The sequence below is a fragment of the Octodon degus genome, unplaced genomic scaffold (assembly GCF_000260255.1).
Source record: "Octodon degus isolate 3935 unplaced genomic scaffold, OctDeg1.0 scaffold00076, whole genome shotgun sequence".
NCBI lineage: Eukaryota > Metazoa > Chordata > Mammalia > Rodentia > Octodontidae > Octodon > Octodon degus.
Genome location: NW_004524652.1, coordinates 10,246,018 through 10,254,427, shown reverse-complemented (window position 1 = coordinate 10,254,427; position 8,410 = coordinate 10,246,018).

Genomic DNA, 8,410 nt, shown 5'->3' with positions numbered 1-8,410 from the left:
TGAGGATGGGGGAAGGCAAGGGTGGTGAGGATGGGGGAAGGCAAGGGTGGTGAGGATGGGGGAAGGCAAGGGTGGTGAGGATGGGGGAAGGCAAGACTCACACTGGATTGTTGTGATGCAAAATGGTGCAGCTACTTCAGAAATCAGACTGGAAGTCCCATCAATCAATCAATCAATCAATCAATCAATCAATGTTTACACACAATCCAGCAATGCCACTCAGGGTGTTTTCCCAAAATAACTCATCAGGACATGCATGATATGAGAGAGATATTAGTAATCAGTGTTTTTCACAGCACTGCTCACAGTACCCCAGGGACAGAAGCAACTCCAGAGCAAGAAAGGGCGTCTGTCCCTCTCAGTGAGCTCATCTCCTCTGGGGACTCCACCTCCCAACTGTGCCAAACTTTCAACATGAGTTCTGGGTAGCACTCAGAGATCTCAAATCTCTAAATCTGCTCTGAACTCTTGGAGCCAAAGAAATGGCCCTCTCCTCCCTGTTCAGAGCTAGTGCCTCCAGTGGGCTTGGACTCCCTGCAGAGGCCGCTGGTCCACAAGACAGGCCCTCATGCCCAGCACCTGCACCTCCCCACTACCCTGGTGCCTCTAAAGCAGGCCTATGACAAGGCTTAGGCCCAACATCACACAGCTGGGCCGTATTGGGCTGCTAAGAGAAGCTGGGCCCAGAGCCCATGGTTCTGGAGGGCCCAGCCCTCGCATGTCAGCAGAGGTCAGGCGTGCATGAGCAGAGTGAACATGGAGGGCCTGGGCTGGGAGGGCTGCAGGATAAGTTTGGATGAGGGAGTGCTGTTCACTGTAGGAGACTTTTCTAAATGTAGGGTTTAATACCCAGGAGGACCCCAGGAGATGCGCTACATTCCCTGACTACCAGCTTGTCCCTAGATACATGGAGGAAATGGGAAAAACTTGCAGTGCTGGATGGGCCATGGCAAACGGCAGAGGAGGGAATGAAAGGCTCGGGGAAGTGAGTACCCTGGAGTGGAGGGATTCACTCTGTAAGTCCTGAAACTCCACCAGTGAAGGTCTGGAGGGTTGAATATTCCCCAAGCACCAGGGAATGTGCTGGATCACTAAGGGTTTTGGTGATGGCCTCCTGGGAAGGACTTGGCCGAGGAACTGATAAGACAGGACACAGTAGGGGCCAGGAGAACACAATGATTATAGGAGTAGTGAGGTTGGAGGACAACCGGGGACCCCAAGTCACAGTGATATGGGAAAGAAAATGAAATTCTGTTTTAGTGCCATTTTAAAGCTTAAGTTTCTGTTTCCTTAAGTTGGCTTCTTGTAAATGTTGTACTTACCTAACCTGACACCACCCAATGATTTATCATAAGACCACTAATGTGTGCAATATTTTTGTTCCTTTGTCACAAGCTGAGCCCATGCTTTATAGTATTTCTGGAGCTGCACTAAATCATATCAGTGTCACTTGCATGCCCCAGAACTAAAACTGTATAATTATTTCCCCTCCTGCCCTTTGGGGTCGGTGCCCGGTCATGCACTCAGTACCCATCACGAGCCCCCAGTGAACTTGCTTGTCTCTGCATCCAGTTTCTGAGGGTGACTCAATCGAATATACATGCTTGCTGTGACATTTGGAGGCCCCAGCAAGATCCCTGAGGATGGGCCCTCCAGGGAGGCACCAACCCAGACCCAGCATACGTGACCTGGGAGGCCACCCTGAGTGCAGCCAGTAGTGCAGACCACAGTCAAGAGAGAGGGATCAAGGGCCACGGTGTGAGACAGTGAAGGTTGCTGACTGCACTTGGTAAGATCTGGCTTTGCTATTGACTCATGCAGGGAGAGAGAGAGAGAGAGAGAGAGAGAGAGAGAGAGAGAGAGAAGAAAGTGTTTGGGTTTGTTTGCCCAGCACTAGGCATTCATTTTTCAGGTTTGGGAGCTTTGTTTTCATGTGATCATTTTTGTGGCTGGCCCTCTCTCTGTGCTTGTGATTTCAGATTTTTGCCACCCTCATCTCGGCTGCCTTTGTGAACATGAGCATCGGACTCCTACCCAGACTTCCTGGACCTTTCTTCACAGTCAACGTGACCAGAGACTGCTAAAGATCAATTGGCAAAAGCTGTTGTTGGTGTCCCAGCTGTCCACTACCTGCTGGACAGTTTTACCCTTCTGGCTGAATTTCTGCTGAAATGGGCTTGGGCATGAGCGAGGTGGGAGATATTTCATCTACAGTCCAATTTAGCTGGCCAATGTGGGGGCCCCCCTCGAAGCCCACTGTATTAGAATGTATCATTAAGAACTTAGACAGACTCAAGAATGATGATGGGGCCAGCCAGATAGTTCAGCAGATTAAAGCGCCTGCTTAGGCAGACGCAGGGGCTAAGGGTTCCATCCCTGGCCTGCCATACCGGTCCTGCCCCTGTGGCGCGCTGAGACAGCAATTGAGACTGGGCGTTGAAGTGTGTGCCTGAAATCCCAGCATTTGGGAGGCTAAAAACAGAAGAATCACTATGAGTCTGATCTATGTAGTGAGACCCTTTGCACTCTGTAGACCCTGCCCTAAAATGCATTAAAAAAAAAAAAAGAATGATGATAGGGTGAAGGTAAAGCCAGGGCAGCTCAGTTGGAACTGAATGGCCATATTTTGGTACTGGGTGGCCAGCCAAAGGGACTGTGGAACCTCAAACAACTGTGCAAATCTGGAATGTGCTGATAAGCAAGCCCAGCCGCCCTGACCACTTTCTTTATATTGATTCTTGTTTGCCTGTAGTCCGAGCCTTTCCTTCTTGGTTCTGAAGGTGTACATGTAGGTCTCCTGAGTACATCCTCCTTTTCAAGGGAAAAGTCCACTCTGAAAAGCCATACAAGAGTCCCAGCTTCCCCAGTGGAGGATACCCTTGCCCTGCCCCCACTGCCTGCTGTTCCACTGCCCTATTTGGCAGTTTGTCAGCAGACTCAAGGCAGCTGTTGCCAGAGTCAGGGCCAGACTCTGCCTCCTGGGAATTCAATGTCCTTAGGTCCTGTGCCCTCCTCTTCCTTTGTGCCAGGTGCCAGTGGCTGGCAGAGGTGTGTGGTGAGAGACAGACATGATCTATAATGGTTTATGTCCCTTTTGCCCTAGTGACCTATATAAATGAAAAATCCCAAACCCACCCTCAAGAACCAAGCAGAGAAGGTCTTTATTTCCTGAACAAGAAGAAAACAACTGAGACAAAGAGATTGCCTAGCCTTATGAACAAGAAGTGTTCTAGGAGGTTAACTAATGCTGCCACATAAGGAAAATAAAGTCATGTTGTAGCCACATGCTGTCATCTGCAGATACCTCACAGGACATTCGTTGCAAACATCTGATATTTTTATGTTCATTGAAACAGCAAATTCCTTCTCATCCTCAAGGCCTGTATGTGATATGGCCCTTGATGAACCTGTTTTAAAATTCCAGTTTGCTTTTGTAGAGCTTTACTCCAGGCATTTAAACAATTGAAACACTATGTGAAACAATTTGGGCTTAAAAGCAGAACAGACATTTTAGAGTAAAAGGTAAAGGATAGAAAGCCTTTTATTTTTAATTTTACTAGAGAATTATAGAAAGATTTCCTTGTAACAATTCTGCCCTGATTGTGACAAATACAGCTGGTGTAAATATTTTGTTTTCAAAAAGGTACTCAAGCTCTGACAGGCATGAAGTACTCATCATCTATGAGATAAGTAATGACACAGGAAAAACTTTATTCCAAAGTTTTACTGTCAAATGTAGAAAAGTTTTCACCTCACTTTAGAGTTAAAAGTGCTAGAGATGATTTCAAGCCCACCCTTGGGAGAAATTTGGCCTTGGAAATTGCAGTGTCATTGAGCCTGATACTCAGCATCCAAGTTCTTTTGTTCCACAGTATTGTGCAAGAAGTCTCTGATCTTATGTGTGTAATGGGGAAAAAGTATGTGTGTGTGTGTGTGTGTGCATGCACGCTTGTGTTTGTTCTTTAGAATTCTGCACAAGTCAGAGATAGCTGCTTATATTGAGAATCTACACTATAAAATACAATGTATCAAAACACCTTTTTCTTTGAAATTACTTCAGCATCTGTTTTACAGCATGAAAATCATTGGTGCTTCCCACCCCTAGATGTTTAATACCTTGCATCAGGCTTCAAGGTATTAGTCGTAGCTGAAAAAACTAATAAATAATGTGAATAAAACCACCAGACCACGTTAATAAAAAACTTTAAGCTGTAAATATTTACATTCTTCTGTATACATCTTTTATAATCTTCGACTACAAAATGCCTTGTTTATAGGACAAGGAAAGTTTTAACTAATTTCATTCAGGCAGGTTTCATTGTGGAAAAGTTGAGTTGACCCAAACAGTTAAAGTGATCAAAGATTCAAAAAACCTAATTTAGGACCGGTGAGATAGCTCAGCATACTAAGCACCTACTTACACAAGCTCAGGGACCAGGATTTGATCCCCAGTACCACAGGCCAAGCCAGCCCCATCCCCAGGCGCACTGAGCTGGCCACCGAGTCCAGGTGTGGTGATGCACACCAGTAATCCCAGTGCTGGGGAGGTCGAAAACAGAAGGATCACTGAGTCTGAGCTGCATAGTGAGGTCCTGTACCAAATACACTAAAAAAACAAAAAAAACAAAAAAACAACCACCATAGTTTTTACTAAAACTACTTTCTACTAAAAATTGTTTTACTAAAGTAAAATTATTTACTAATAAATCAGTCAGTTGAGATTTAAAGCCCTGTCCAAGGATTTCATGCCATGTAGTCAGGCCCAATGTGTCCCTGCTGCATCCTCGAAAGGGGGTTGTGAAGCACCTGCCTTTCGCCTCCCAGACAAAAAAAAGGAGAACGTAGCTCAGGATGCCCTCACTCAGACCTTGGGACCTTGATGTCACCCTGTGACATACCTGTCCAAGAAGCTAGACTCAGTGGCAGCAGGCCTATGGGCCATGGCTGCCTGGTAAAAGGGGCTGACAAGCTGACCTTGGGACACATTTTAAAGGTATAGCCCCTCATGCAGCTGAAGCTCTACTTAGGGGTCCCAATGACAAGTGGCTAGTGGGAACCTGGATGACCCAGTAGCAGGGGCCCTTCTTGAGGATGCCAGGTTAACCACAGCAACCATCCGGGCTCTCATCCCGGGCTCACTGCTGCCCACATTGATGGGGCCACCCAAGCACAACTGCATCAAATTGGTCAAGATGGTCTACTCAGCTCGCCCAGTCCTCCAGATTCTCCCCTCCGGGACGCTGAACTGACCTTGTTTCCAGATGACAGCAGCATGGTAATAGATGGGGCCCAGAGGACAGGAGTAGCTGTTGTCATGATAGATGAAACTGTTCAATCAAAAACACTTCTTCCTGGGACATGGACCCAGAAGCCCAGCTGATAGCCCTCACTTGGGCTTTGGAAAAGGACAAACGGGTCAGTGTCTGTACTGGCTCCCGCTGACTGACGCGCTCTTGTCATGTGCGTGTGCATGGGGCTATATGTAGAGAAATATGGCTCCTGACAACAGGTTAAGAAATATAAAAAAATTGAGAAGAGGGCCAGCCAGATACCATAGTGGACTAAAGTGCCTGATTTTTTTTTTTGACAACTCATACAGAATTCTACTTAACAAAGTACTATGAGTTTCACAGTATTTGTTGTAATACATGGTATTGTCTTACAACCAGCTATTCATATTACCAGACATATACACATAAAATTGGAAGAAGAAAAAACTGGAGCAATGCATAAGAAATTAAGAAAAGAAAAAGTACAAACAATTGAAAAAAAGGAGACGAAGCTAATTAGAGCATTGACTGCTTCTTTCCATTTCCATTTTTTTAAAAAAATTTTTTATTTATTTATTTATTTATTTATTTGTCCTGTCAGAGGTGAATATTCTATTGGCATCTAAATACTATAAGTGTTTGAATTCAACTAAACATCTAACACTGTCTAGCAGTCTATAATATTAGTGGATTATCCTCAGAAGTTATTGACTTGAGCCTTTTACAACTCATTGTATTAATATGAATTTACTTTATATACCTCATTTTTATACTTTTCTACTGGATGGGTAAGACCAAGATATAGCAAGACCTATATACCCAGAAATGTAACTTTTGTGTCTGATAAGATCAGCCAAGTACTCTCAGAATTTATCCTGTAGCTCTGCACCACCTTTTGTACATCGTTTTGTCAGTGTCTGACATGAGGATGAGTCACGGCCATTGCTTGACCAATTTGTTTTCTGTGAAAGCTTGAGAAAATGTTTTTTCTCTCCATGTGACTCTCCCCAGGCTCACTTTAGATCCTTGAACACATTTCTCTGTGGCTCCATAATCTTCTTGATCAGAAAATTTGGAGCACAACTGAGTTACATGATGTTACAGCACAGGTTCTCCTATGTCCCGAGTCTTCATTGACCTTGAAAGTAAAGTGCCTGCTTAGGTAAAGCGCAGTGGCCAGGGTTCAGTCTCCAGTTTGCTGTGCTGGCCCCGCCCCCAGGGTGTGATTGAGACTGGGTGTGGTGGTGTGTGCCTATAATCCCAGCACTTGAGAGACTGAAGACAGGAGAAGCAGTACACATCCAATCTGTATAGTGAGACCCTGTAGACCCTGTACTAAATACATAAAATTTTCTAAAAAATTGAGAAGAAATATTAAGGTTGCCACAGCTTGGCTGCCAAGAAATGTGACTGTCATACACTGCCCAGGTCACCACAGGGGGTACTCTTTAAAGGCCCATGACAATTGTGCCGTGCACTTAACAGCAAAATAGGCAGCCAATATGGAGACCCTGTCACTGAGAAAGTACCCATGAGCTTTATCTAAGGAAACCTCCCTATTTGGAGACTGAGTTAAAGTGGGCTAAGTCAGAGGGAGCCACTGAAAGCTATGGGTGACAAATGCTACCAAGAGAGATCGTGTTCCAATCTGAGTCTTTGGGACATTTGGTCATATAGGACCTACATATCCACACTCATTTCAAAAATGAAAACTGCAATGGTAGAGCTGCTTCACTGGTATTTCCATATGCCCAGACTTTGGACATTGTGCTCCTCTCTGTCCAGAGGTGCAAACTTTGCACCCACAGCAACCCTGCACAGCAGCCCCGCTGCCATCCTGGCATCAGGCAGTACAGGATTGCTCCTTTAAAGATGTTGAGGTTAACTTCAACGAATTCAAGCCAACAACTGGAAATTGATTGGGTGGAAGCTGTCCCAACTAGGACTGAAATGTCAAAGAGAAATAACCAAGGCTTTTGTGGAATTGACTGTCCCTGATATGAATTCCCTGTGACACTGGGTCAGATAATGGGCCAACATCATGGATACAGTAGTCCACGACCTGACCTTAGCTCTACATGGAATAAAAACTCCACAAAGCTTACTGCCCCAGATCTCTGGGCAGGTAGAGATACAAAATTGCACCCTCAGTCCATCTTGGCTAAGCTCTGTCAGGAGATGGGTGCAACTTGGATAGCGGTATTGCTGATGGCCCTCCTGTGATCCTGGCACACAATGTACCCAAATGGCCTCACATACTTCCAGATCTTGTTTCTACGGCCTTCTTCATTGGTGTCTGTGAGAAAAGGACTCCAAAAAGCTGTGTCAACTGACCTTGGTTGTCTCTTAAAGGCACTTCATTGGGTCTTTGAGGAACTGCGACAGCTAGTGCCGGAGCATCACCCAATCCCTTGCACATACCTTTGCATCCTTTCCAAACTGGGGACCATGTCCTGGTCAAGGGCTGCGTGGCCAAACCTCTCCAGCCCAGGTTGGGAAGGTCCAATGCATACTAACCACTTCAACTGTTCCTAAGGTTTCAGGGCTTGCTCTGTGGATTTATCAATCTTATGTCAAACAATGGATTGGAACCAGACCAACGCTGTCTGGTGAGCTGACCCCACCAAGCACCAAGACAGCGTCTCCTCCCTATAGAATGCATCAATTGCATGAGAGAGAGACAACACCAGTATAAGCTGACCATCTGTGTCACCATTTTGCTGTTCCTCTTCTGGCTTTTGATCAGGTTGGACACCACAGAACTGGTATATAAGTTCCCTGTGACTCGGCCGTTGGAGGGAGTGATTCTAAATGAGACTATTTGGCTGGGAAGGTTGACACTCCTTAAGATTCACTGACTCATACAAGGATCGAAGAGTCTTTCCAGCCTGTGAGGCCCTAACAGAAAGTTAAACAGATAAGATAAATCTGATTGGGATTCATTTTTGCCCAGGAGACCAGGCCAACAGCTGTGAATCCACAGATGGGTTCACTTTATTTGTCCAGAGATGACCCAGAAATGTGTATTACTGTTCATAACATCATCTGGGCCTCAATTTGCTCCCCTGTAAGTCAAGTCTTGGGCTTCAGGACAGTTTGCCCACATCCGTCCCAATTCATATCTGGACCCTCACCACCTG